This window comes from Ambystoma mexicanum, chromosome 13 (assembly GCF_040938575.1).
Source record: "Ambystoma mexicanum isolate Mex_15411 chromosome 13, UKY_AmexF1_1, whole genome shotgun sequence".
Classification (NCBI taxonomy): domain Eukaryota; kingdom Metazoa; phylum Chordata; class Amphibia; order Caudata; family Ambystomatidae; genus Ambystoma; species Ambystoma mexicanum.
The window spans coordinates 706115582-706140144 of NC_090938.1; the positions used below are offsets into that span (position 1 = coordinate 706115582).

The 24563-nt window shown below is 46.6% G+C and overlaps 1 protein-coding gene across 4 annotated transcripts in view; it reads right to left on the bottom strand.

Moving 5' to 3' along the window:
• MGAT1 (alpha-1,3-mannosyl-glycoprotein 2-beta-N-acetylglucosaminyltransferase) overlaps window positions 1–24563 on the bottom strand; it is a 160073-nt gene that overhangs the window by 115793 nt on the left and 19717 nt on the right. For 3 of the 4 annotated variants that reach the window (XM_069634822.1, XM_069634820.1, XM_069634817.1), the window contains exon 2: window positions 12902–13185. The gene's annotated coding sequence lies outside the window, so the exon portion shown is untranslated. Of the gene's footprint in view, window positions 1–12901; window positions 13186–23319; window positions 23339–24563 lie in introns of those variants that run through there. The other variant, XM_069634818.1, reaches the window with a different exon arrangement.

Below are 24563 nucleotides of genomic sequence, written 5' to 3' on the forward strand. Positions count from 1 at the left end.
CTGCGGCACCGGAAACGACGGGCGCGAGGGCTCTTGAGGAACCTCGTCAGCGACACCGTCGCTCTCGTCGTCGCCCTCATCGGGATCCCTTCCGATGGGCTGGGCCTCTTCCACGACTTCGATGAGCTCTTCTTCAGAGGTCGTGTCCGTATCCACGCTGGCCACCTGCCCCTCCCCCACCTTTTCCAACGAGGACTTCGTGGGGGTCTTCTCAATGGGCCTGAAAGACGACTCCCTCTGCGGTGGCAGGGAGACTCTAGGTCCTGAGGTCGCCTCCACTGGCGTAGCCTCCACAGGGTGAGCCAGGGCTGCCGAGACATCCTCAATCGAGGTATTAGCAGGGTGAATTAAGGCCATCGTCACCTTCTGTACGCCTGGGGCCTTCACCTTGGGGGGGGGAGGGTCCGAGCCTCGCTCCCGCTCTGCCGGAATCTTCGAGATCGACCGGGGCCTCTCCAGAAGCTTTGCCGGGTGCTCAGACTTCCTCTTACCCGAGCCAGAGCGTTGGCTCATGGTTGATGGAGCCGGGGAGGATGCGCCCTGCCTGGCAGCCAAGGAACCCGACCGTTCGGCGCTCCCGGTGCCCGCGGACTTGCGGTGCTTGGCCTTTTGTTGGGCCCCCGTCGCCGGGGCGCCCTCACAGGATTTAGAAGACCGCTCGGACTTCTTTTTCTTCTTCTCGCTTGACGGGCTCTTCCCTTCCAGCCAGTTGGCGAGACGGAGGTGGCGATCCTTCATGGTCCGCTCCGACATGTTCCCACAAAACACACAGTCCTTCTCCGTGTGCGACTTGTCCTCATGGAGACAGTAGAGGCATAACGAATGCTCGTCCTCCTTGAAAACATTCTGAAGCTGGCGTCCTGGACAGCTTCCTGGGCATCGAGCTTCCTTTCTCCTGGGCCATGTCCGGGGTAGGCCTCGGAACTTCTGGAATCCTCCAAAAGCGTAACTCGACGAAATCTTCACCCTTGAGGGGCGTAGAAAACTCCGAAATGGATCCCCGTTGATCGGATGTAGAAACGGTGGAGCTTGAGGCTCTATTTAACCAAAAAATGAGAAAAATCTCCTGAAAAAGCGCAAAATCTCAGCAAAAGCTCGAGAGCTACAGCACGAGGACTCTCAACACTTGAACGTGCGGTAAAAATCTGAGGATGGCTGCCAGAGGCGGGGCTTAGGGAGGGGGCAGTCATTGGCTGGGGGCAGTATGACCCAGAGACCAGTGATTGGTTACTACTAAGAAAGACAGATCAGAAACGAAACCGATACTGATTTTTTTCTATACCGAGGATTCCCGGCCCGACGACGGGGAATATTCATGAGCATGTGAATCCATGCCAGACCCCATGCTGGAGAAAGTCAGATAGGAAACAGTACAATAAGTTTATAATAACGGCAATTATCAAACAGCAGGTAGAAGTACATTACATACAGAGGCAGGTGATTGGTTCACGGCACAAAAGCAGCAAGAGTAAACCAAGTGTCTAGTTCGGTTACAGGCACGTAAGAAGGAATAGTAGCAAAGGACGACGAGGGGGGTGGACACGGGTTGTTACGTGCGCAAAGAAGGTGATAACGGGATTACATGGATGCCTGTCTAGGATAATAACAGTTAGGTGCACAATAAAGTACTGACATGTAAAGGCATTTTAAACCTGAAACTAGGCGGTCAAGTTAGTAATCCTGCCTGCGCATACAGAGATTGGGCTGAGAGTCTCATACAACAAAAAGTCACGTTATGACTGGCAAGTAACGTTTAAAAAAGGTACCAGTAGCAGGTCACTGCAGTTTAGTAGATCGGATTACCTTGGGTGCTGTAATGTACATATGATGGAGAAGATGTAAGGTACCAGGCCCTGGCCTCTGGACAGACTCAGGACAGACGTTAGCCTTGCGAGGATGGGCCTTGCAGGGACGTGGGCCGGCTCTCGCCTCCTGGCAGCAGGTTGGCTGAGACAAGCAATGTTGCGGCCAATCCGGTTGTAGAAGCAAAGGAAGCTAGGCTGCTGATGCGGCCTCATTGCGTCGAGCGGCCATCTTGGAGTGACCGGGGACTCGTGGTGTGTCGTAGTGCTAGATAGCACGAAATGATGATTCCCAGATTAAATATGATATGAGGCAGTTAACTGTGAAGTCGCCAGCAGTAAAATGCAGAGCTGTGATTTACCGCACCTTGTGCGCTAAGAGTAAACCATGCAGCGGTCAGTGATGGTGGCAAGGTGAAGCCCCAGGCCAACATCATAAATGGTTGGAATGGCTAGGACTGCTCCGGCAGTGATGGGAAGCTATTACTCCTCCAAAGGCATCTAGGCTGAGAAGCCACACTCAGGACAGACGTTAGCCTTGAGAGGATGGGCCCTGTATGTATGAGGTAACAAGTGGCGCTGCTTTCCCTACGCTACTCTAAATTCTTCAATACACAGTTATGAACCCTCCAAATGGTATGGATTTTGCCAACCTCTGAAGCCTGAAAAATAGATCCACGCAGGGTCGACATGTGGCCAATTTTGCACCAGACCTACAGATGAACTGGCCTGCTGTTCAATCTCAGTTACCAGTTTAATGCTATCCACTACAGAGTGTAATTTTCTTTCGGACTTTGAGAACATTCAGACATGTAATTGCTCATTTTACAATAGTCGGTAAAATCGCTATAGCTGGTAAAATAGCTCAGTGGGTTGAGCGCACACTGCTGCGATGTGGGTGTGATCTGCAGGTTGCAGGTTCGAATCCCGGCAAAGTTAAGTTAGCCTTTCATCCTTCGGAGTTTGATAAATGAGTACCAACACAGGTTGGGTGATATTGTATGTATATTTGTTCTATATAAATTGCTTAAGCGTAAGGGCTATATAATAAGACATCATTATCATTTGGCCTCGGACGTCTGCTTACATTCACAGTAATTTGGTAATATGGGCCTATATTCACTGATATTAACAATACATATGGTGATTCATTCTTGCATGAAATGTATATCACATTGCAGTGATGTGATATAACCGGATTTATCGTAGTGTACTTAGGTACAATGCTATGTGATGCCACTTTCTGTTTTGTCAAGGGGTGAAAGGTTGTGTCCCATCGCTTCCCGTCATGTCGCTTCAGGGTGGGGTCAAATGACATCACTTCCTGAGGTCATCAGAGGTCAAGGGTCGTGTGATGTCACGTCCGCAACCCCGGACATTTTGGTGAAATGACGTCCCTAAAAGTACTTTTTTTTAACTCTAATTCGCGCAACAATGCCCCTACCATCCGCTCATTGCCGCGGATAGTTTGGGCCACTCTATGGGACTGGTTTGGTACATTTGGCCATAGGTGTGCACCCTTGCCCTAGAGGATCAAATGAATCCTTTGCAAGTCAAACGAAAGGCAAACAAAGACCGATCGAGATTGAAAAACATTTAAATTCGTGTAATCCCAAAGCGTGCAAGGACTCGGATCTCGCGAGCTTTGCTGCGTGTGTACATTTCCTGACGACGCGAAAATGCCGTTGGGCAGGAAGCGCGGGGCCCATTATTCGCTCCAGCAGGAAAAGGCTATGCGACCCCTCTGACGCGGGACCCTTCTTATCAATTCAAAGACAAGACGACGGGAATGGTTCCATATTTTGTCAATTAAATCAGGTGTGCATTTTACTCCTAAAACAATGGTCTACCTTTTACCGACCTATTGTCGCGCATCATTAACACATTTTTATGTCAGTTTGGTTTCCTTTCGTTCTTGAATTGAAGGCAACACCTTGTTTCTGATCGGTCATGCAGGGCCACCTAGTGGAATATTCGAGCATAACAAAGAGAAAAGAAGTCTTCTGCCTGCTAAATCAATCCTTTGCCCACACAGAGAATTTGTTAAGTTTTTCAAATATATATTTAGGTTGGGGGGATTGGGATCCCCTGACCCCGCCTTCCGGTCCCTCTAATCCTGTGTTTTACACACTGACAATATGACTGGATACCAAAGGGGGATAGAATGCGCATTAACAGAAATCATGGTCTGCGATGCCAACATTGTTCCACGCCCCCCCCCCCCCCCCCGTCCAGATGGGGAGGGGCAGAGCATGGCCCTCGGCCAGGTTGCGCAACATAGAATCTCTTCATCGAACCCAATCCTAGCGCTTTGCATAAAAGAAAGCAAAGAGCGTTATGGGAACATGATAATGAACACAATTTTAAATGTTAAACATGTCTTATAGTAATTCAGTAAGAAGCCCCTTTAAGTGAATAATGGACTTCTGTTTTGATTGGTCACAAAATCCCCCTAATAAACCGAGGTCTGTAAATTGCAGGGGATCGATACTAGTTTTGGCCATCTGCCACACTGTATGTGAGAATTTGGCAGTTTCTGCCTGCACTGCTGAGTCTTCTGAGAGCTTGTTCTAAAACCGTTTACTTACATGTGCAATGTAACGTGCAGACTGCTTTCAAAAGATTAGGCAGCCTCCCTGCTGAGTCTTCTGGAGGCAGTCTGCTCATTGTCATTGAGGCGCAGGACCTGGGAGATCCATGTGCTGGCTCCTAGGAGAGCCATGTGTCCTGCACCACAAATCACACGCACTTCACAGCACAAATTAAACCACACGACACACTATCGTACCTCAACACCACAAGACGGCTACCAACCGAAAACACACCTATGCTCAGTGACCAGTTTCTCTGAACTGAAGCTCCAACAGCACACCAAACCGCACTATTGCTCTTCTGCTGACAAAACCCTGCCCACCAATTCCACTTCCATTGCAGATCCGCTGGAGCGCCAAGAGACCACCCAAGTGACAATAGTGCGCGATACAAGACCCATTAACATTAAATAACCAAACACCTGCACGCTTTGTGTCTCTCCTCATATGCCCCTTCATCCCAGCTATACTCTAAATAGTTTCGGCTTAACTCACAACCGTGGCAACATAATGTGCTGACCTCTCATCCAAGATGAAGAGCATCTGTAAAAAGAATATCACAGAGCACCTTTACTCCGGAAGCTAGACTGAAATGGAGTATGCCATTGCAAGAAGCAGCTCAGAGAAACAACAACCTTGAAGCACTACGCACCAATTCAATGTCCACACACCCAATCGAATGTGGGTGCACAATGATCTGAGTAATCGATCAATAGTGACAAGAAATTGGGAGGTGTTGACGGGGGAAACTCTATAGGAAGCGCCCAGATAACAGGGCAGCGTCCTCCTTCCTCCCCCCTGGGTAAGGGGGGGGTGTGGGGCGAAACCCCACAAAACTGGGTCTTTTGCCTGGGAATATCCTGAGGGGACGGAAAGCCCGCCAAACAGGACAGGAAGCCCGCAAAAGGGCAACGAAAGAAAGGGGCGTGCCCTTGGGGATAAGAGTGGCTCAGACCGCTGGCGGCATCATCTTTTCGGCCAACAATGACAGAGGAGCAAGGTCGGGAACCGTGTTTTATGTCAGGTTGCAGCTGTTTATCGTGAGTCTGTGAGCTGTGTAGGCGGTTCGGGTGCCAGGAGGCCGACGCGAAAAGCAAAGTGAGCCCAGGAATCGACAGCGCGGTCCGCGAGTGGTGCGTTTCTGGGAAGGCAAGGCACCGTGGACAACAGCAGCTTGTTACAGCAGGCGCTGCATGTGCCTAAGGCCACCACAGGAAGGTGATCTGCTCAAGGGGAGCAGGCAGGAGCCAAAAAGGAGGAATACCGCCAAGCGGTACGGTGTGGCGAGGAGGGGGTGAGACGGAGACCAGCTGAGCTCCTGTCCCTCGCAGCTCAGCACCATTGCGCACACGAGAAAGGCAACATGCAGCAAGGGCGGTGCACTCCTCACCCCACCAGCTAGACAGAAAATGGGCTGCGGCTGTGAGGTAATTGAACTTTCATTACCGTAAAGACTGCGACTGTGAAATAATTGCCATATTAGATTGCTGAAAGAATTGGAAGCCTGAAATGAGCACGGCAGTGAGACAATTTCATGGCTGCAGCCAGGGCGGTGCGTGTGTCGGTCGGGCCGCTCTCCAGCAAAGGAGCCCTGAACCAGAAAGGCCCTTTACAAGCATTGGCAACATAGAGCTAGTGCATCATACAAGGACACAACAAGAAAGTTACAAAACAAAGACAAGGGCAGCTATGTTTGGGCCGCAGCAGTGAACAGAGGAATACGCTTTCAAGCTAGAGGTACAAACCAATGCAGTGCGTGTGCCACAAAGGCCGCTGCAAGCACAAAATGTCAACACAGGGGGTTGGCACACCAGCAGTGAGCTGCCCGGAGTAAGATATACAACAATTTATACAAATGGCCTGGGTGGCAGCAGCCAGGCACAGGGACAACTGGCTGCAAAAAGTGGAAACAGAACTAGACTGAGAGGTAGCTAGTACTTCGGATGGCAGGTCGCAGTCACCTTTGTTATTTCCCACCTACACGGAAGAGCAGGCCATGCAGGAGTTATTAGCCATTGAAGAAGAGGAACCTGAGATCAAAAGAAGGAGGACATTGACTGCAAAAGCAAAGGCAACTGAAGCAGGCAAGAAACGAACAGAAGCAGGGAAGGCAGCTGGGGGAGAGAAGAGCAGAGGGAAGAAGCAGGGGCCTCTTTCCGACCCGGCGGTTTTGCCTGCAGATGTTCCAAGGACTAGTGGCAGCAGACCCAGCATGCAGGCAGACACCATGGCAGTGTTATGCTTGAGCTAAAACATGGCGCTGGTGCGCAGTGTATTCTGGGAGCACTCAGAGCCATAATGGATATTTACTTCATGCCGCAGTGAAAAGCTGTACTCATTTTGCTGAGAGCTGGATTTACTATGCTGAAAAAAACATGCTTTCCAAACCTGGTATGCAGTCAAGGACATTCTGCTGGGAAAGCTGGCTTTGTTATGTCTTGTTATGAGTTATGGGACTGTTTTCCGTGGCGCTTGTTTTTATAGGAGGGAAGCACTTTGCTCCTTGAGGTTACTATCGGTTGACCCAGCTGGCAACCAATGATTGCCCATCAATGCGCAAGTGCGTTGCCAGAAGGTTCGAGAAATTACCACCCCTTTTTGAGGAGTGCATATATGCAGAACCCCTTAACGGTCATACGGGACCTCAGTCGGGGGGGGGGGGGGGGCGCTTCCGTCCGGCCTACCTGTGGGCTGTTGTGCTCTCGGCCTGGCTGTTATTGGGGTCTTCCAGCCGCTTCTGTCGAGATGAGGGATTCAGTTACGCCCACGGTGATGTATTTTCTTTTGAATTCTCAGTTTTTTCTGTGATTTATTTCTGTGTTATCACTTGTTGCTTCCAAGCTTTGAATAAATAGCCGTATAAGTGCTCATAATTTTCTAAGAGTGTGTGTGTGGTTGTAAGTCAATGCGTCGTCTACCTGCATTTAAAGTATTGGCTCCATAATTGCACTGGTGATTAATGACTGTCCGTGCACTCTGGGCGAGCAATATAGGCAGCAATGGCACCAGAGGGACCTGCATCCTTGGAACAAGTGAAAGGTACAGTGATGCAGTGTTTGCAAGCATGGGGTAATGGGGTGAATGGGCAAATGCTGTGTGGGAATGTTAATGCTTTCAACCAACTGGGGAGGAATGCCGATGTGGTGCACCAGCAAGGGGACACCCAGAGCGGGGTGGCGAGTGGCCAGGAAGGTAGCATGCCGAGGGAACTGCTACAGGTGGTGATTACACAACCACAGGAGGGGACCACAATGGGGTCCAGCACCCACAGGCAAGGAAATGTGTCTGGGAGTAGTACCAGTGATGGGAGAGGGATGCCAGGTTTTGCACCAATACGAGCTATGGGGAATGCATTAATGTGGCATATTCCAACAGAATTCAAGGAGCGAACATGGCAAAAGGTATGCATTGATATTTTCAGCCTCCTTGACATAGAGCAAAAAGGGCTGGACATGTGTCAAATTTCGGAAAAAGAAAAGAAGAGAGATAACGAGAAGGTTAAGAAGGAGGAGACCATTCACAATTGGTTAGCAGCTTTCAGAATGCTGGCATCCATTATGTTAGAGAAATTCCCTCAGGATGTGGGGGTGCCATTTGCCTATGAGCAATACATCCATACCGCTTAACTTATGGTATAGAGGCATGGTTAAAATATGACAGGGGCTTCCGTTTCAAAATGCAGATTTGGCCAGCTATGTCATGGGAAGAGGTAGATGTGACAGGTTACATTGAAAAGATGGTATCAGCAAAAGAGGAGGGGGAAAAGAGCCCGTGGGAGAAGCCTTATAAGAAAGAGACATGGACATATGGGGACAGAAAGAGGGGATCCTTTCACGGGCACTCCCCCACTCCCCCCGCCCCAGAATAGTAGACCGAGTTACCAACAGGGGGAGCAAGCAACATGCTGGAAATTTGAGCAAGGCTATTGCCCCTTTGGAAAAATCTGTAAATTCAAGCATGCATGTACCAAATGTTCAGGGAGTCACAGCATGACATCGTGATGGAGGAAAAAAGGGCGGTAGCACAAAACCAAAGGAGAATGCTAGATGAAATTAACACCTCACTGCCCACACCCATACTCCTTGCTAAAATGATGCCATTCTTAAACTCTTACCATAATAGCGCAGATGCAAAGCTAATTTGGGAGGGTTTTAGGGGAGGGTTTGTAATCCCTTACACTGGGCCGGTAGGGAGCGTGGAGGTGGACAACTTGAAGTCAGCACAAAAAATTGCAAAAGAACTCAGTCTAGGCAGGGTTACTGGTCCTTTCACTACACCTCCTTTCAAGAACTTTAGGGTATCACCCCTGGGTTTGGTACCCAAGAAAGAAGCGGGGCAGTTTCGGCTCATCCAGCATCTATCCTTCCCAGAGGGACAGTCCGTGAATGATGGCATTGCAGAGGAGAACTGTAGGGTGAATTACGCCTCCTTTGGAGGATGCAGATGAACTGGTGAAAGCGGGGGGGACAGGGCAGTAATGGGGAAACCAGACATTGAACCAGCCTTCAGGTTATTACCAATCAATGAAAAAGTTATAACCTACTGGGTTTCAAGGTTGATAGCTTGTGCTATTATGACAGATGCTTGCCCATGGGTAGCTCCATTTCATGTGCTCACTTCGAGAAATTTAGTACGTTTTTGGAATACGCGCTAAAGCAGAGTGCATGGGACGGGAAAGTGATGCAGCGGTAGGGCGATTCCAGCGGGAAGGGCGTTCGCCAGGAGCATTGAGCTAAAGACAGTGGGGGTGCAACATGCATCCCAGCATGTGCGTCTGGGCGCTGAAGTAAAAGAGGATGTGAAAACGTGGGATGGTTTCCTGGATAATTTCAATGGGGTCCTACTGTGGCAGGAGTAGTGGGCTAGTAGTGAAAAGTTGAGAGTTTACAGGCGCTTCAGGCGCTCACGGTTTTGGGGCAATACTAGGAAAGGAGTGGTGCGGGCACGCTTGGCCGACAGCATGGCATGAGGAGGGCATTACCAGAGACATCACTCAGCTGGAATTGTTTCCAAATCGTAGTTGCATTCAGGCTATGGGAGAAGTCATTAGCCAACAAAAGGGTGATTTTGTGGTTGGATAACCTAGCAGTGGTACAAATCATAAATCAAGGGACATCCAGCAATTTAAGGGTACTGAGGTTGCTCAGGGAGCGGACATGAAGCCTTCTCAAGTTAAACTCTGAAGTAAGGGCACAACACCTACCGGGGTAAGGAACATAGCAGCTGCTTCTCTCTCTTGTTTACAGTGGGGAAGGTTTCGGGAGAACAGACCAGAGGCAAGCGAGAGGATGACCCCCCATTCAAGGGCCAATGGTGGGTGGGGCATGAATGGGAAAATTTGAGCTCGCTAATCGACACAGCATTGGCGCCAAGCTCATGAAGGCAATACAAAGTGTGTTGGGAGCGATTCCTGACCTTCAAGGAGGAATTCATGGCGGAGCATCAAGGGGGATCGTCATTGCGCACCTTTGTTGGGTGGGGCTGGCAGAATCAGAAAACCAGGGCCTGGGTAACTTAATAACTTGGCAGCAAAAGCACACTACCAAAGTGGGTGGGATGCCTGATCCTATTAAGGAGCATTACATCACGATGGCTATGAAAGGTTGGGCGAAACGCACAGAGAAAAAAGCTGACCCCAGGCTCCCCATTGATATTCTGAAGCTGCACAGTCAGGAATCCTGCCAAAAACTTGCCATAATGAAGGAGAGACAGTACTGTTAATGGCAGCATTCACCTTGGCCTTCTTTGGGGCTTTCAGAGTAAGCAACCTGGTTCCAGAGAATAAAGAAGGCCAGGGTTCGGAGTTTCTGAGGCTGGAAGACGTTACATTGGCAGGGGATTGGGTGCACATCAACCTAAGTAAGTCTAAGTCGGATCAAAAAGGGAAGGGGAGAGCAATCACACTCTACGGCATTAAGGAAAGCCCAGTTTGTCCATTAGTCGGTCTAGCAGCATATCTGCAGGTAAGACAGCCCGCGGGGGCAGGGTCACCCCTATTTTTGCACAGGGACGGGACGGCCTTATAAGATATATAATGACCCACAACCGTGTGGGTTGTGGGTCATTATTTAGTGCCAAGGGCCAAGGATAAATGGATGACAGAGAAGGAAAGGCTGACAGCTGACGAGTACCAGATCTGGTGGCATGGGATGCCCAGGATGAGATGAGGCCAGCTGCAAGGGCACGTGCGGCCCGACGTTCTTATCATTCATCTTGGGGGAAATGATCAGACACGCCTGGACTGAGGGGTGCTAATGAGGGAAATAATGAGCACCATGCAGGAATTGGCCTCCCGGTTGGGAGATACAGAAATCCGGTCTGAGATTATACAAAGGCAAAAGTCGAAAGGAGCCAAAAGTCATTCGTCAGTGAGCAAAAAAACAAAAACCCCGGAGAAAGCTAAATGGTGCAATGGCCATGTTTTGCAGGGGCAGAAGTTTCACTCAGGTCAGGCATGGTCTAATCAACCTAAAGTCACTGGAGTACTACGATAAGGATGGAGTGCACTTGTCGCTTGCAGGCATGGATCTTTTCTTTTGGAACCTGTGCACAAAGCTCCTGGAGTTATGAGCAACGACGGTGGGAGCCACGGATGGGTGTAAACCTATCGAAGGCATGGTGGTGTTTTAGAGACCAGTGACACTGAAGGACTACTAACGAGCCGTGGGAAAGCAGGATGGGTTTTCGCTCCTCTCGTGATCAGCGCCCCTCTGAGGCCTAGTGGCAAAGGCGCTGGAGGCATCCATGAGGGCTCGGCTTCCGCCAGCGAAACTGCACTCCTCCAGCCCAGGATCACCTGCAAGGGTAGGCGGGGAGCAGACAATGGTTGGGGGAGCTATGGCCTAGAGTGGACCTTGTTGGAAAATGGGGGAAGCAAGGTTTGGAGATGGCGCAGTTGGCTGGTCGCCACACCTCGAGAGCAATTTGCACAACGTTTTTTTTCTTTGCAGTAATGATAAACCTGTAATTTTCGTAATGTGTGATAATAAATCTGCAGCCTTTTTTGCCGACAAAAGAACAATGTCTCCATCTGCCCTTTTTCCAAGCGGGAGGTAAGGGTAGCAAATGGGATGAGCAAGAATGTTGGTATATCTATGGACAAATGCCCAGGTTATGTCGCACGAGCCAACGTAAGGGCATTTCTCCCACTTGTCCCCCTTGCACATCCCAAACCAATGTATTCAATTCTGTCAAACAAGACCGCCCACATCATCTAGCTTGGACCAAAAAATGCACTTGCGTTACAGCTTAGCAGGACGGTGAGGTAGGGTGCAGGTGTCTAGTGATTTGTCCTTCCACTCTCTGGAATGGCCTATGCCGGGGGATTCGAGAACACAGTAAAAGACGTGTGTTGCCGCTGGGCCCTTAGTACATCCCAGAAGGACACATGACGGTATGTACGGTGGCTATATGGAGATGTAAAAGTCCTTCAGAAATGAGCACTGCTAACAGTTTGCAGTTTCAGATTGCAAATACAAACTAGAAATGTATAGCATTGCTGTGTTATGTAAAGCACACAGCTCAGATGGGCAATACATAGCTCAGTAAAAAAGAAAATAACGTAATGTAGTTTTTAAGGTAACTGTACAGTGGGCAAACATTCACTTGATGGGTGCAGGTCATTTTGTGACACGATAAGTATATTTTAAAAAATGTGAACACGTGACAAGATGTAATTTCTGAAAGCTGTGTGTGAATGCGATATGGTGTGATGAAAGACTATATGGTGCTTAGTTTCCTGAGAGGGCAGTTGCCATTAGCTCATCTAGGTGCCCCAGATCACACATTGTGTCCACCGGGAAGTAGTTGGAACTTGCTGAATAATACAGTAGATAAAAGGGGGATGCAGTGCCAAATTAACTATTGAGAGTCATTTGAATAGGACGCATCTGCCTTTTGTCTGGCAGGTCTGGGCATGTGCTAAAAACAAAGTGGCGATAGGAATGTCCTTATTACCATAATCCATGGCCAGCAATATAACAGTGACGTCACAGCAAGATATTTTTCCAGAAACACATGGTCAGTATGAACAACAGACTAAGTCAGAGGACATGAAGGGGATTGGTGCAGAGCTTCCTCCCAGTGCCATCTGTCTCAGCAAGCTTCTCTGGGCCTGGACCACCACCAAATGCTAGAGAGAAGCAATGGCATAGGGGAGGTGTAAAGTTATGTCACGTGTCGGGGGTGAACATGTCGAGTTGTAAGCTACAAACAGCCATATAAAGTCACTCAACTTAATTCTACACATACACAGCACACCATTTCTTACTCACCAAGAGTAAAATATCACTAGCTAACGTCTGGTGGCGAGTGCAAATTTTGCACCCTGCATGTGATCTTACCGTTGATGTACTGTGTCTTATATCTTCAAAAAGATGGCACTGAAAGAACCAAGTAAACAAACGAAATCTACAACAGGATATGCACAGTCTTCCTTCAATTCAATTTTAAAAAATGGCATCATGCAGAATTATAAAAAAATAAATAAAATAACACAGGATGCCCCACCTGCCTTGTCCTCTGTCCACTGCGGTCAATCCGGCTGGTATTGAAGCCACTGAAGCCCCACCACCATTCGCAGTACTCAAAGTAGTCTTCTCATGTTGGGGAGGGGGAGGAGGGGACTGGGGCCAAGTGCCTCTCCCCCCCCCTTCCCAGAGTCACTCGTGCCCTAGCTCAGCACACACACATTCAAGGTCTCCAACGTGCTCAGAAGTCCTTCAGCCACTTTGGTGAGGCCGCCATCCGCTTCCCAGGTCAAGTTGTCCAACGTCTGCCAATTCTAGATAACCCTAGGAGAAACAGACAGTGACACATCAAGTCTCCTGTGAGGACGCCATGTTACCTTTCCGACCACCCCGACCCCCTCACTATTACCCAGGATCTCAGAAACCCTACCACATGTTAGAGTGGGTTTAGTATTCCCAGCCTCACTGGCATCCAGGGGCAGGTCTACCGGCTCCTGGTGGCAACACTCAAGTCCTGAAATAGTTGTGCTTAACCCGCATCTGAAGAGCTTTAATATTGTCCCCTCCTGGATGGTTATTACGAGTTGATTCCAAAGCTTAAAGTCTACTCTAACAGCCTTCTGTCTCATCTCCTGCGGCCTAGAGTTCTTTCAGTGCCAATTGTTAATGTAAAGCAGGTCCGAGAATGCAGCGATAAACAGTATGCCAAAGATAGATTGGGCCTTCCGTCACTCTACTCCGAAATAAAATAAATAAATGCTACTGGTTAGTCCAGGGGATGTTTACGGGATTCTTATAAATAATGTTTTCAATGCCAAGAGGCAAGTTGTTCTCAACCTTTTAGATCATAAGCACACATTCCTCAACGCCCACGTCTGCCCATCCCTCCCTCCCTCGCCAAGTGTTTGAAAAGCCTTGTCTCAATAGGATGGATCCAGAGCCTCTGCACACCGCTTGGTAGTACCTTCTACGGGGCCCAGGAATGTATGAGTTGAGCTTTTTCGATTTAAGCAGGACAAGCATAGTTTCCTCATTTGCAGCTTGCTCTCCTTGACACTTGGGGCGGATTTGCAAGTTTGTTTTTCAGTGTAGAGTCTTGGATTTGTGTTAAGTGGGAGATTGGTGGGAATGTCGAGCTACTGCAAATGTCAACAGAGCTTACTAGGAATGCCAAACACACAAGGACTATCATATTCAGAATGACAATTTACTAGGAATGCACACTGAAAACTTACTGCAAAGGTCACATTTTAGGTTTCCTGTGGAATTAGGATAATTGAAAACTACAACATTCACCTCTTGTAAAATCAGGGCTCTCAAAATTGATTAGCCCACTTGCATAAGGCAGCAAGATTTCACGAAAGGGCGAGTACCATATCTATGGTACTCGCCCTTGCCGGCCAATATAGGGATGTTTGAAACCTTTTTTTAAACATTTATTGCAAACAAACTAGTGGCAAATAAAAGTTTCACTGTGGATAGCTGGCCTTTGGGTGGCAGTGCTGCACCTAATGTGCACTATTTTACACAAAGCAGTGGTAAATATTTGGTCACCCATCAACATGGGGCGAGTGTATTTCTCTTTCGTCAAGTATGTAAATTAAGGAGCCCTGCAGGTCTAGTGGGATTTTAAAAAAATGTGCAAGGCCCTTTGAATATCTTTCTAAAATGGTTGTCATCAAATGTCAACAAAATTACTCATACCCCGGGGTGTTTGTAAATTATATACAATTATTGCAACTTTCCAGTGAAAAATGTGCCAACAATTGTCACAGAAAATTGTCTGCAGATAAGTCACAAGTACTTTAATTAATTGAATATCAAATTGTCGTATGTGATTTTGAACTATATCAGTCTCTGAATGCTATCAGAACCTTGTTCTGCTTTAAATGCATTTATATAGCCAAAAGCAATCAGAGGTACACTCCAAAAGATGACCACACAGGTTTCTCTTCCAATAGATTCCTCAGGACCTACACCAATGTCTGTTCACACACATGTGTACATTTAAATGTACATTTCAAAAGTGCTTCATGTACAGAATATTGGATGTTCCGTACCTTTTCAGGGTCAATTAAAATGAAAAAAGAAAAAGAAAAGAAATAGGTTTGTTCTAATATAAATGACCTGAAAGCACCCGAAGTTCTGTAACCCATAGTGCCGTAGCAAATGCATCACCCACACTATGCAACCCAACTGTCAGCTCAGAAACCAACCGTCCTTCAGCAGACCCCATGCATATTGATCACATTATGTTGTCTTTTTTCCCCCAGGAACCTTCGGCTAACCCGCGGGGGTGCCACTTCATTGTAGAAATGAATACACTCTAGCCCCAATGCCCTCTCCACCATCCTCCCCGATCTGACCCCGACACGGCCTCCAGTGACTCTCAATTTAATTGTTTAGATTTATATATTACTCGTCTTTCGTGTAAAGCACTTGCCCCCTTAGGTTACAGATAACCTACTCACTTATTTCTTCATATATTTCTATTTGCTTTGTTTTGTCCCTGGTATCTCCCCCAATTAACACTCCAAAACTGGCTCACAACTTGTACTCATCTTTGTGCTGTTCTACAGGCACCTTTTGTGGGACTGCCTCCGCCATCTGTAAATGTGCTATTGCGAGTCATTTCTTATCGAAATGGACCTTCCTGTTCTTCAAATACATACTATTATATCACGTCATATGACATATTGTGATCCATCACGTTAAAAATGGGACATGCCGCCTTGTGAGATGGGTCCCACTACTTTCATAGAAGGCATACATTGCTAGTTGTAGAGCAGCACAGCAACTATATTTATGCTGGTCATAGCACTGGAGCAGTGAAAGGATTTGAATGTTACGGTTGGTGCAATTACCACATCTGCACTCGTGCGAGTTCCAGCGCTACAACTAGGACACATGTTCTCACTGCAGCAGTGACAAGACCAGCCATATTTAATAATTCCATTGGAGCTACAGATTGGCCCTTTGTCCCATTGATGGTATACAGCGGAGTGCTTATTTAAAAATGGCTAGCTGGCTGCATTTCTTATCAGTGAAATGAGTGGGGTAGTGTAGATGTTGGGCAATAATTATGGGGGGAAAATGAAGACTCCACTGTACCCCCACAGTTCAGCCTGATCTAAATTCATACAAACTTACCTTTGGTCCCCTATTCACCTGAGTCAATTTAAACAACTTGAGGGCAATACCTTGCCTACAGAGGCTAACAGTTGTAATGAAGATGGAAGTTCAGCGCGGTAGAAAGGAACGCACTTATCAGTTGCGAGAGTAGCACAGTAAAATGGGGGGGGCTCTTTCTGATACTAGGGGAATTAAATCCATAATAAAACAATTTATAAATCCAGGGGAACATGTAAGTATAATCAAACTTAGTGGTAGGACGAAACGTGGTAAATAGGACTTAAAAGCTTGCTTTTGCAGAAAACGTGTATGTAAGGAAGGCAGGAAGGCATGGTATCAAAGTAAGACAGACACAAGTGACCACAGTTCGAAGGTGTTTATTGAACCTTATCAAGGGTGTGAATGACGCCCATCTAAACCTCAATCTAAGATGGGAGCAAGCTACGACTATCAAATTATAATAATGCAGTCCTAGTGGAATGTTGTCAAAATAAAAGGGCATATACTAAGAAAAAAAGAAAACTATTGCGAATCCTTACTGCCAAGTTGCAAATAGTGTGGGGAAATGTTCATGAAAAAGAAAGAAGTGTTCACAAAATGATAAATCAGGATGTTCAGGCTGTTGGCCTCCCTTCCCCACGTTTTCAGCAAGGGACAAGGTGGTTCACTCTAGCATTGCACACTCTTGGGCTTCTTTGGCACAAGGACAGAGTTCTATTATAAGCATCAAGGCGTTCTATGCCCACATCTCTTACGTTATCAAAAGTCTCTTGAACCAGAGGGCCTGATGTATCAAACAAACAAAAAAGTTCCTTTCTAAGTATTCAAGTAGGGCGATTCACATTTCACTCCAGACCCCCCTCAGCTGGGATCAAATCCCTTTTCCAACAATTAGTCTCCCCCAGTCAGGTTCGGACCAATTACAGTTCGTATATCTATCGAAGGCTTTCGAATGTGCACAGGGTTTAGCTTGTCCCGTTGCAGGACCATTTCGATGTTACAGTTCACAATGTTACACTCTCAGTTGGATACCTAACAGAGACCTTCGAGTTATCACCCACTTGATGCCGGACCACTCTGTATACGGTATCTTGGGTTGTCTCCTAAAGTTCAATCACAAATTTAAATTACTTCTTCAGTTCCAATTATACTTGCGCCACTCATCGCCAAAGCTTCACACATTATTCTCTTTATACAGTGTTGCCACTTGCAACCTTGGTTCTAACATAAACCAGTCTTTTATCAGTCTCTCTGACTCACCGGCTGTGCTGACTTTACTTGCGCTGCTTTGTTGTGGGAGCTAAGGAAAGTACCATGGTGGCAATCGATCCTCCCTGCCTCGACTTTTCATGTGGGAGAGCCCCAGGCACCTGCGACACACAATGCACTTTTCTTCAGCTGTAATTCCAGATCTTATGTTTCTTATTCTCGAGGGCTGTTGAGAGCAGTGTTTTTTCTCCGAAAAGGCTAAAGGCAACTTCCTCCTTGCAACTCTTTCTGATCTTGCCGTTTTATCCCAGTATTAAACTGCCATCTTGGAATTGCTGCTTCTTCGTGTGTTTTGCTTTGCTCAGAGTGTGCTTTCGTGCTCCGCCTTTTATCAATGTGGGGAAGTGTAATGGAAGTCAGGTGTGTGCAATTATCAGTAATTGCCTGACTCTGCCTGACCCTTGTGTTGGGACATGTCAGGTACACAGCTCTGGTATTAGTGCGTTGTTGCTCATGGTGAACTGTGAAACAATGTTCATGTTGGGAAAAGGGGGTTGACCCCCAAACCCCCCTCCCCCCCACCCCCCCACCCCTGAGTTCCTAGGTATCCTACCTGGTAGGATGGGGAAAAAGCATTATAAGGAAGGGGATACCGCATCTCACCCTCTGGTGTCCCGCTCGACTCCCCGAAGACCCCTCATCCAGGTGATCCTCCCTCACTGGTCCACCTACAGGAACTGGATCCAAAAGTGATGGCCGTGTCCTGGCCACCTGGATGACAGATGCCCGGGGACTAGCGGGTGAGACACATTCAGGTTTCTCACAGTGTGTTACATTTTGTGTGTGGAAAAAGCCACTGTGGCTGGTGTCTTAGTGCAGAGTCTGCAATCCTGGGCCAGTACTGAAAGAAGTGTACAATGGTTGTTATTTTACCGAGTTCATAGAGCTCATGGGCGTCGCCAGCAAGCAATGCATTCAAAAATCACTTGTAAAATACTATTTTCTAATGGAGCAGAAAAGAACCACAGTGGTTTCAAATTGCCCCATACTACAGTTTCTCTGAGAAAAGGGTTAGAAGGTCCCCGATATGGAACATTTCTGTAACAGTGTGTCTGTGGTTCAAGGCTCCGACGGTGACATGGTGAAAAGCGCTTTTCATATGAAGGGAGATGAGGCAACCAGGACAGTTGATTAAAGTTCCGCTGGTCATCTCAAATGTTTCAATGAATTAACTTTGTGCTGTGGGAATTGCGGGTGGATTGTGATGTCACATGCAATTGAGGGCGGTGTGGGAAGGTTTGTGGATCCGATTATTGAACATAACGTATGCTTTTCTACGAGGGTTCAAAGTGTGAACGCCAATCAGCTATGTGTGGGGAGATTTTTTCATGTCCCATGAACACGAATGCCAATTATTTCGCTTTGTATAAAAAGTCTAGATTCAGGTGCGGTTTCTTTGATAGCACCTTTTCATGCAGTTCTCTACCACACTCCATTTGAACTTGCACCCCCAGCTGCGCCTGAGCCCTGCATTAAATTGGGTTACTTCCTGCACTGGCGTACACTCCTTTTTGACTATTTTTGTAATTTTTGGGTGAGTTTGAGGCAACCCCTAACACACAGTGATAATAGTATATCATGGCCCACCATGCTGAAAGCACCTGACATATTTATGGTATCCGGCACAAAGCATCCCACCAAGATCAGTCGTGACCCTATATTTTGACCCTGCATCAGTGCCGTAGTAACCCACAGGGCATTGTGTAGGGAGACGGGGGGGGGGGAAAGAGAGGCATGTAGAGCTTCTAGTGCCACTTACTGTTGTCCCTAGCAATAAAGAAGTTATGCTCGGACTCTGGCTCATTAATTCTTCAAAGTGTGTCCAATGCACTTTTAAATAAAGCCCCAGACATCTCTGGACTGGGTGCATCACCTAAAACCACATGGCAAGGGATATGCAATGCTTTTTTATTGCAATGTAGTTGCAGTTAAGGCCAGGCCACTTATTCCACTATTTTTCCCAATAGGGGGCCGGCTGACATTTTTTGTTATTGTAAATTTTGCATAACCTAAGCCGTCTAGAAATCGTCTTTATTTCTATTTTTAGAACTAGGGTGACCACGGTCAATTGTATGCTACACCTCCCCCTTAATAATTCTGAGACCTGCCTCATCCGGTGTAGACTCAGAAGACGAGTGACATGTGGAGCGGATTACAGGGGGTTAACATTTCCTTCTTAGAGACCAGGGTAATGACATCATGCATACCCGTCTTGGCAGGAACATCTCATCATAGAGGGCACTACTGCGTAATAACCGTAGGGACAATCGCTAGAAGACACGAGGAGAAACATCTGGCAGCATCAATGACAGGTTGACAGATTTGATAGTTCAGATCCGACATGTCTCCGAAAAGAAGGGACTGGAGTTGGTAGTGGGCAGACTGGGTTCATGTAGAGAAGATTTTTAAACTGGTCCCAGAACTAAGGCTTCTTGTTGTGCAAGTTCCTTTGGTTACCTAACTGCAACAAATTACATACTAGGTGATGTGTGTGGATCAAAGATTCCTGAGGTAAGCCACCCAAGAGGAAGACTTCCTGGGGGGTTTTCCAAGGTAGAACCCCTGGTGGGTCTTTGTTGCCAGGGAGCGGTGAGTTTAGACCAGACAATACTATAGAATAGATGTAGCATAAATGAAGTTAAAATAAGGGGCAGAGGGTCCCATAAACCATAGCGTCCTGATTCTGGCATGAAGGGCTGATTTACATTACTAGGCTGAGGGTTAACTAGCCGCATCACGTCTCAAATCCATGGTGTATTTATGTTGTTGAGAGTGTGGGCATCCAACACAGAGCCCCATATATCTCATCAAATATCAATGTGAATTCCTATTGGGAGGGTACAAGTCCATCTGCCTATAGCTCCCATTGCCATGTGCCGCTCTAAACGAAGGCGAGGGCTTGACATCCTAAAATATTTGTGGGAGGCTCATGTCCTGGAGAAGTTCCAGTGGTGGTAGTCAGGACACTGTGGGTGGAGCAGGGTGCTACTTGCACACATTTCATTTGAGTAGAAAGATGGAAGGCTTTGCCTAGAACATACAGGAGGCCACTTTTTGCATTCCACTCTGAGGGGCAGTCGCACTGTGTTCACCTTTTGTCCGGTAAAATGAGCAGTTCCAACAACCATGTTCCTCTTTTGGGAGGGAGAAAGGGGTCCATTTGACACTGTTGGTCGGTACACGGACCACATGTGTCCTGAGGCAGGATATGAAGTTAGAGAGATGTGCACCCTTAGCTCATCACATTACATTACAGCAACTCTGGAGCCTCTTGGAGCACGGGGAAGAGTGTCATACTAGTATATGAGTCGGGATTGTGTCTCCCCTGTCCTGTACCCTCCATCCGAGTGGTAGGGATTCTGAGTCCTCTAATTTCTTCAAATAAATAAAGATTTTCTTTTCTTAGCCCTATGCCCTCCCAGCAACAGCCAGCTTGGCAGTGGGTTCTGCAAGCTCTTATTGAATGGCATTTATGATCTATTGGAAGTAGTTAAACTGCTATATGAATTTAGAAGCCTGCACTAAGATTAATAATGAATAGCACGCAGAACAGAGAGTGATATGATCTCTGGTGGCTATTTAGTGATACTCATTACATTGTCACAGTTCAGGGTGTTCAAGGAAAGGGACCATCATGGAGGGTTCACTTATGTGCAGGCAGTATAAAATATTAATAATATAAATGCCACTTATCAGACATGAGGGGTCCAAAACTCAAACGATGACACAGTGTTTGCATCTACCAATTCAAATTGCATGCAATCAAGTTTCCACCAGCTTCCTCAGAATAGTCAAAATAGTCCATCTAAATTATCCCACGTGGCCATAAAACATCATTTTGTAGCTTTTGGAATTAGCTTGAACACTATGCAACAGTTTTGACACTCAACAAATCATACCAAATTGTGTAACCATTTACATATCTGGGTAAAAAATTCAGTCAGTACAGCACTTGATTTGAAAAAGGCAGCCCATTTCTCCCCTTTTGTAGTGTACATAGCTGTTGATGGGATAGGCAATTCCTCAATGACACGGCCTGAAGGGACAGTTCATACCTTGGGAAGGTTAAGGCCAGACAGTCCCTCCCCATCTCTAGAAGGGCAGCCGCCTATACCTGCTTGGGAATTAATGATGTTGAAAACGGAGTTACACCATGCGGAGAGACAAGGAACCCTGCTTCGTGGGACACATTGAAGAGCCTATTGCCATAGCCTCAGCCATGTGGTACTGGATCGCGGGCAGCTTTTGAATACCCTGCTTTTAGGAGTATTTACGAAAGAACCATCTGACCCGGTGTTTTATGTCATTGTTAATTCTTTAGCTAGTAGTATGCACAGCTTTCCAGAAAGCTCTGGCAGAGATAAGCACTTAGTAAGGGGCCAGTGATTGTGCGAGTTTGAGATTGCAATTGTGTTAAGATTGCCGTCCAATTTCCGACCTTGCCCAAGAGCCCTCTTTTTTTGTTTGTTTTTACTGTCGGCATGCTTCTCTTCACCTTACTGCAACCACAGCAGCCCCTGAAAGCCAGGTGATGGTGCACATAGGTGCATGGCACATAATGCAAAGTGCATACTCCAGCTTTTATCTTTCCTAACCTTTTGATCTTTGGCTCTGCAAGTTGAGTTTGAAGCTTTTTAGAGACACTGGGTTAGACATCTGGGAGAAACCACAAGGTATTCCGGTCCCAAACTAGATAGGGCAAAAAAGGCATTTGGCAGGCTAATGGGCCCACTGCGCAAGTTCAAACGAGGTCTGAGATAGTTTTTAGCATGTCAAACATGTCAAGCAACAAATTAAAGAATGTGAAATGAGCACGTGGGTTTTCATATCTCAGGCAGCTCTTTCGATGAACCAAAAGGAACTCCTCCCGTTACCCTTCGCATTAAAATACTGGGAATGAGTGGAGTCCAGATCCTGCCATCCCCCATCATCTGTCCCAAATCCTTGCTGCACAGGGTATATAATGTATACGACCGAGAAAGCAAAAATCAGAGCGGTCTGCAGAGGCTAGTGAGGATAAATGCAGGTACATCAGGGTGTTTGCCCTTCTCATGCTTTCGCATACCACAATAATTACTGCTATGCCGTCATTATGCCCCCTGATGTCCCCCTTTAATTTGTGCCCTTTTGTAATCTGCTACCTGGTACTGAACGCAGTTACTTCCCTATTGGGATTTGCTCTCGATTCACAATATAATTTGCGCGATTGGCTCATAGATATCACATCAACCTCGTAGCATGCTGAACGTTTTCCCATTGACCCAACTAACACTAGTTCCTCTTTGGTATGCCTATTGTACACTGTCCTCTGGAATTATTCGTTCCCATTCTCTAGTCAATACCGACAGCATGCACCCTATGTTCGCCACACCTCTGTGTTCTCACACTCATCCTGGACTCGACGCTACTCAACATCAACTGCCAGAGATACCAGTCCACACCACAAAAGGGTGCCTTAGGAGGTCTACTCACACTTACAAGGGGAAATCTAAATAGGGATATCCTAATTGTAGTGTCACTTCTTATTTAATTCATGCGCCATGAAGAAATCAAGGTCCACAAAATGGTTCATATGAAGACTACTTCAATAAATCTCGAGTGGTGTTTTTACATTTAGTACAATTGCACTTTCTGATGACGCGTGTTTCCGCGGAAAGACACCGCCTTTTTCAAATCAGGGCTGGTCTTTGAATTTGCACAGTATACATACATATGAAAAAGAAAACAAATTCATAAATCAAAACATTACCCAATTTTTTAAAATTCCCAAATTGTGTCCAGATATTGCAAATTACTCAAGCAAGATAAAACTGTTATGTAAACCATTAAGTCCAAAACATACCGCAAAAATGAATTCATATGTATATGTAACCATTCCCGTTGTATAAATGTCACAGACATGAAGGGAGGGGTGAGGGAGGGATGTTTTAGGTAGAAGAATACAATATAAAAAAAGAAAATAAATAACAAAGAAAAGAAAGAGAATATCAATGCGTGCCGGTTTAAATGTTATGCATATCATATGCTTCGACATTAGTTAAAATAATACATTCTTACCCAATCGCTACGTCTTGATTGGTAAGTAGTCGTTATGTCAACGTTAGAAAGTCATGGGTTTAATCCCAACCTGTCGAGTAAATGCATATTCAGTGCTTGCCTCTTCGTACGCATTAATCCATAGTCACCAATGTTGGTGTAATCATCTGACTGGTGTGCTAATATGATGTAAAGCTAAGTTTCTGCAAGCTTTAATATTTTGCAAATTAACTATTTAAATAAACATGGTGCTTCTTCCTCCTTGTCATATTTGCATGTCAATGTATGCCTCTAATTCCTTATTTGAATAGGGATATCCATCATCATCATCATCATGGCTTTATTCCAGGTTTCCATCAAAGCATGAACTAAAATACTAATAAACTGGTCTTCAGAACAAATTCCTGGACAATGCCGACGATTATAGAGATATTAAGGACACAGTGTAAATCAAAGCGTTGAGTTTGTAATGATTAGCTAGGAAGGATGATACACGATCCCAAACCGCCCCCCGACCCCACCCCTTCGCCTTCAAGTCATCAGTCTTGTACCTTTCGCATGTAACATGTGACAGAATGCCATCTGATTAGGGAGGGGTAGTCTGATATTTTGAATAAAAAATGTGTGCAATTCTGTTCCTGAAAGAGAGATCTGCTAATCGGAACCGCCTTTCATAACGTTCCATGCCAAAAACATAGTGCACTTATGTGCTTTTGCTGTGACCGTCTCCTGACATAGCCAGAAACTGCGTTTCTGTGGCAGTAAGGCAGGTTCAAAGGTCTAATGTGCACTCCTGAGCACTGCTGGAACACAAAGGTTCAACAGGCAGAGGTGGCCCCTAATCGTCTTCACCACTGGTTCATAAAATAATTGTGCACCCTGGTGGCACATTAAACTGTAAATATAAGCCACGTTGGGAAGAATGACATGTGATAGGAGGGCCACTGGGATCACAATTATATAGCCGCAGGATTTTGGATGTGTCAACTTGGTGCAGCTACTCAGTCATGACAGGGCTGGTGTTTATTAGCCATCTGGCCAGGGTATCTTCAGCAGCCTTGTGGGACCCTACCCAGGAAGCTGCTCCTTTGATTCCCCAGAAGGCAGCCAAGGCCTTTCACCAGGGCTATGGAACCTGACCTGGGTGACCCCCTGGGAACTAGAAGCTGGTGGAGTGTGTGCAGGAGAGGTTTAGGTCAGCAGTGGGGCTCCACTATTTTCTGCTAAGGCTCCGTAAACACCCTGCAATGGAGTTTGGGTATGAC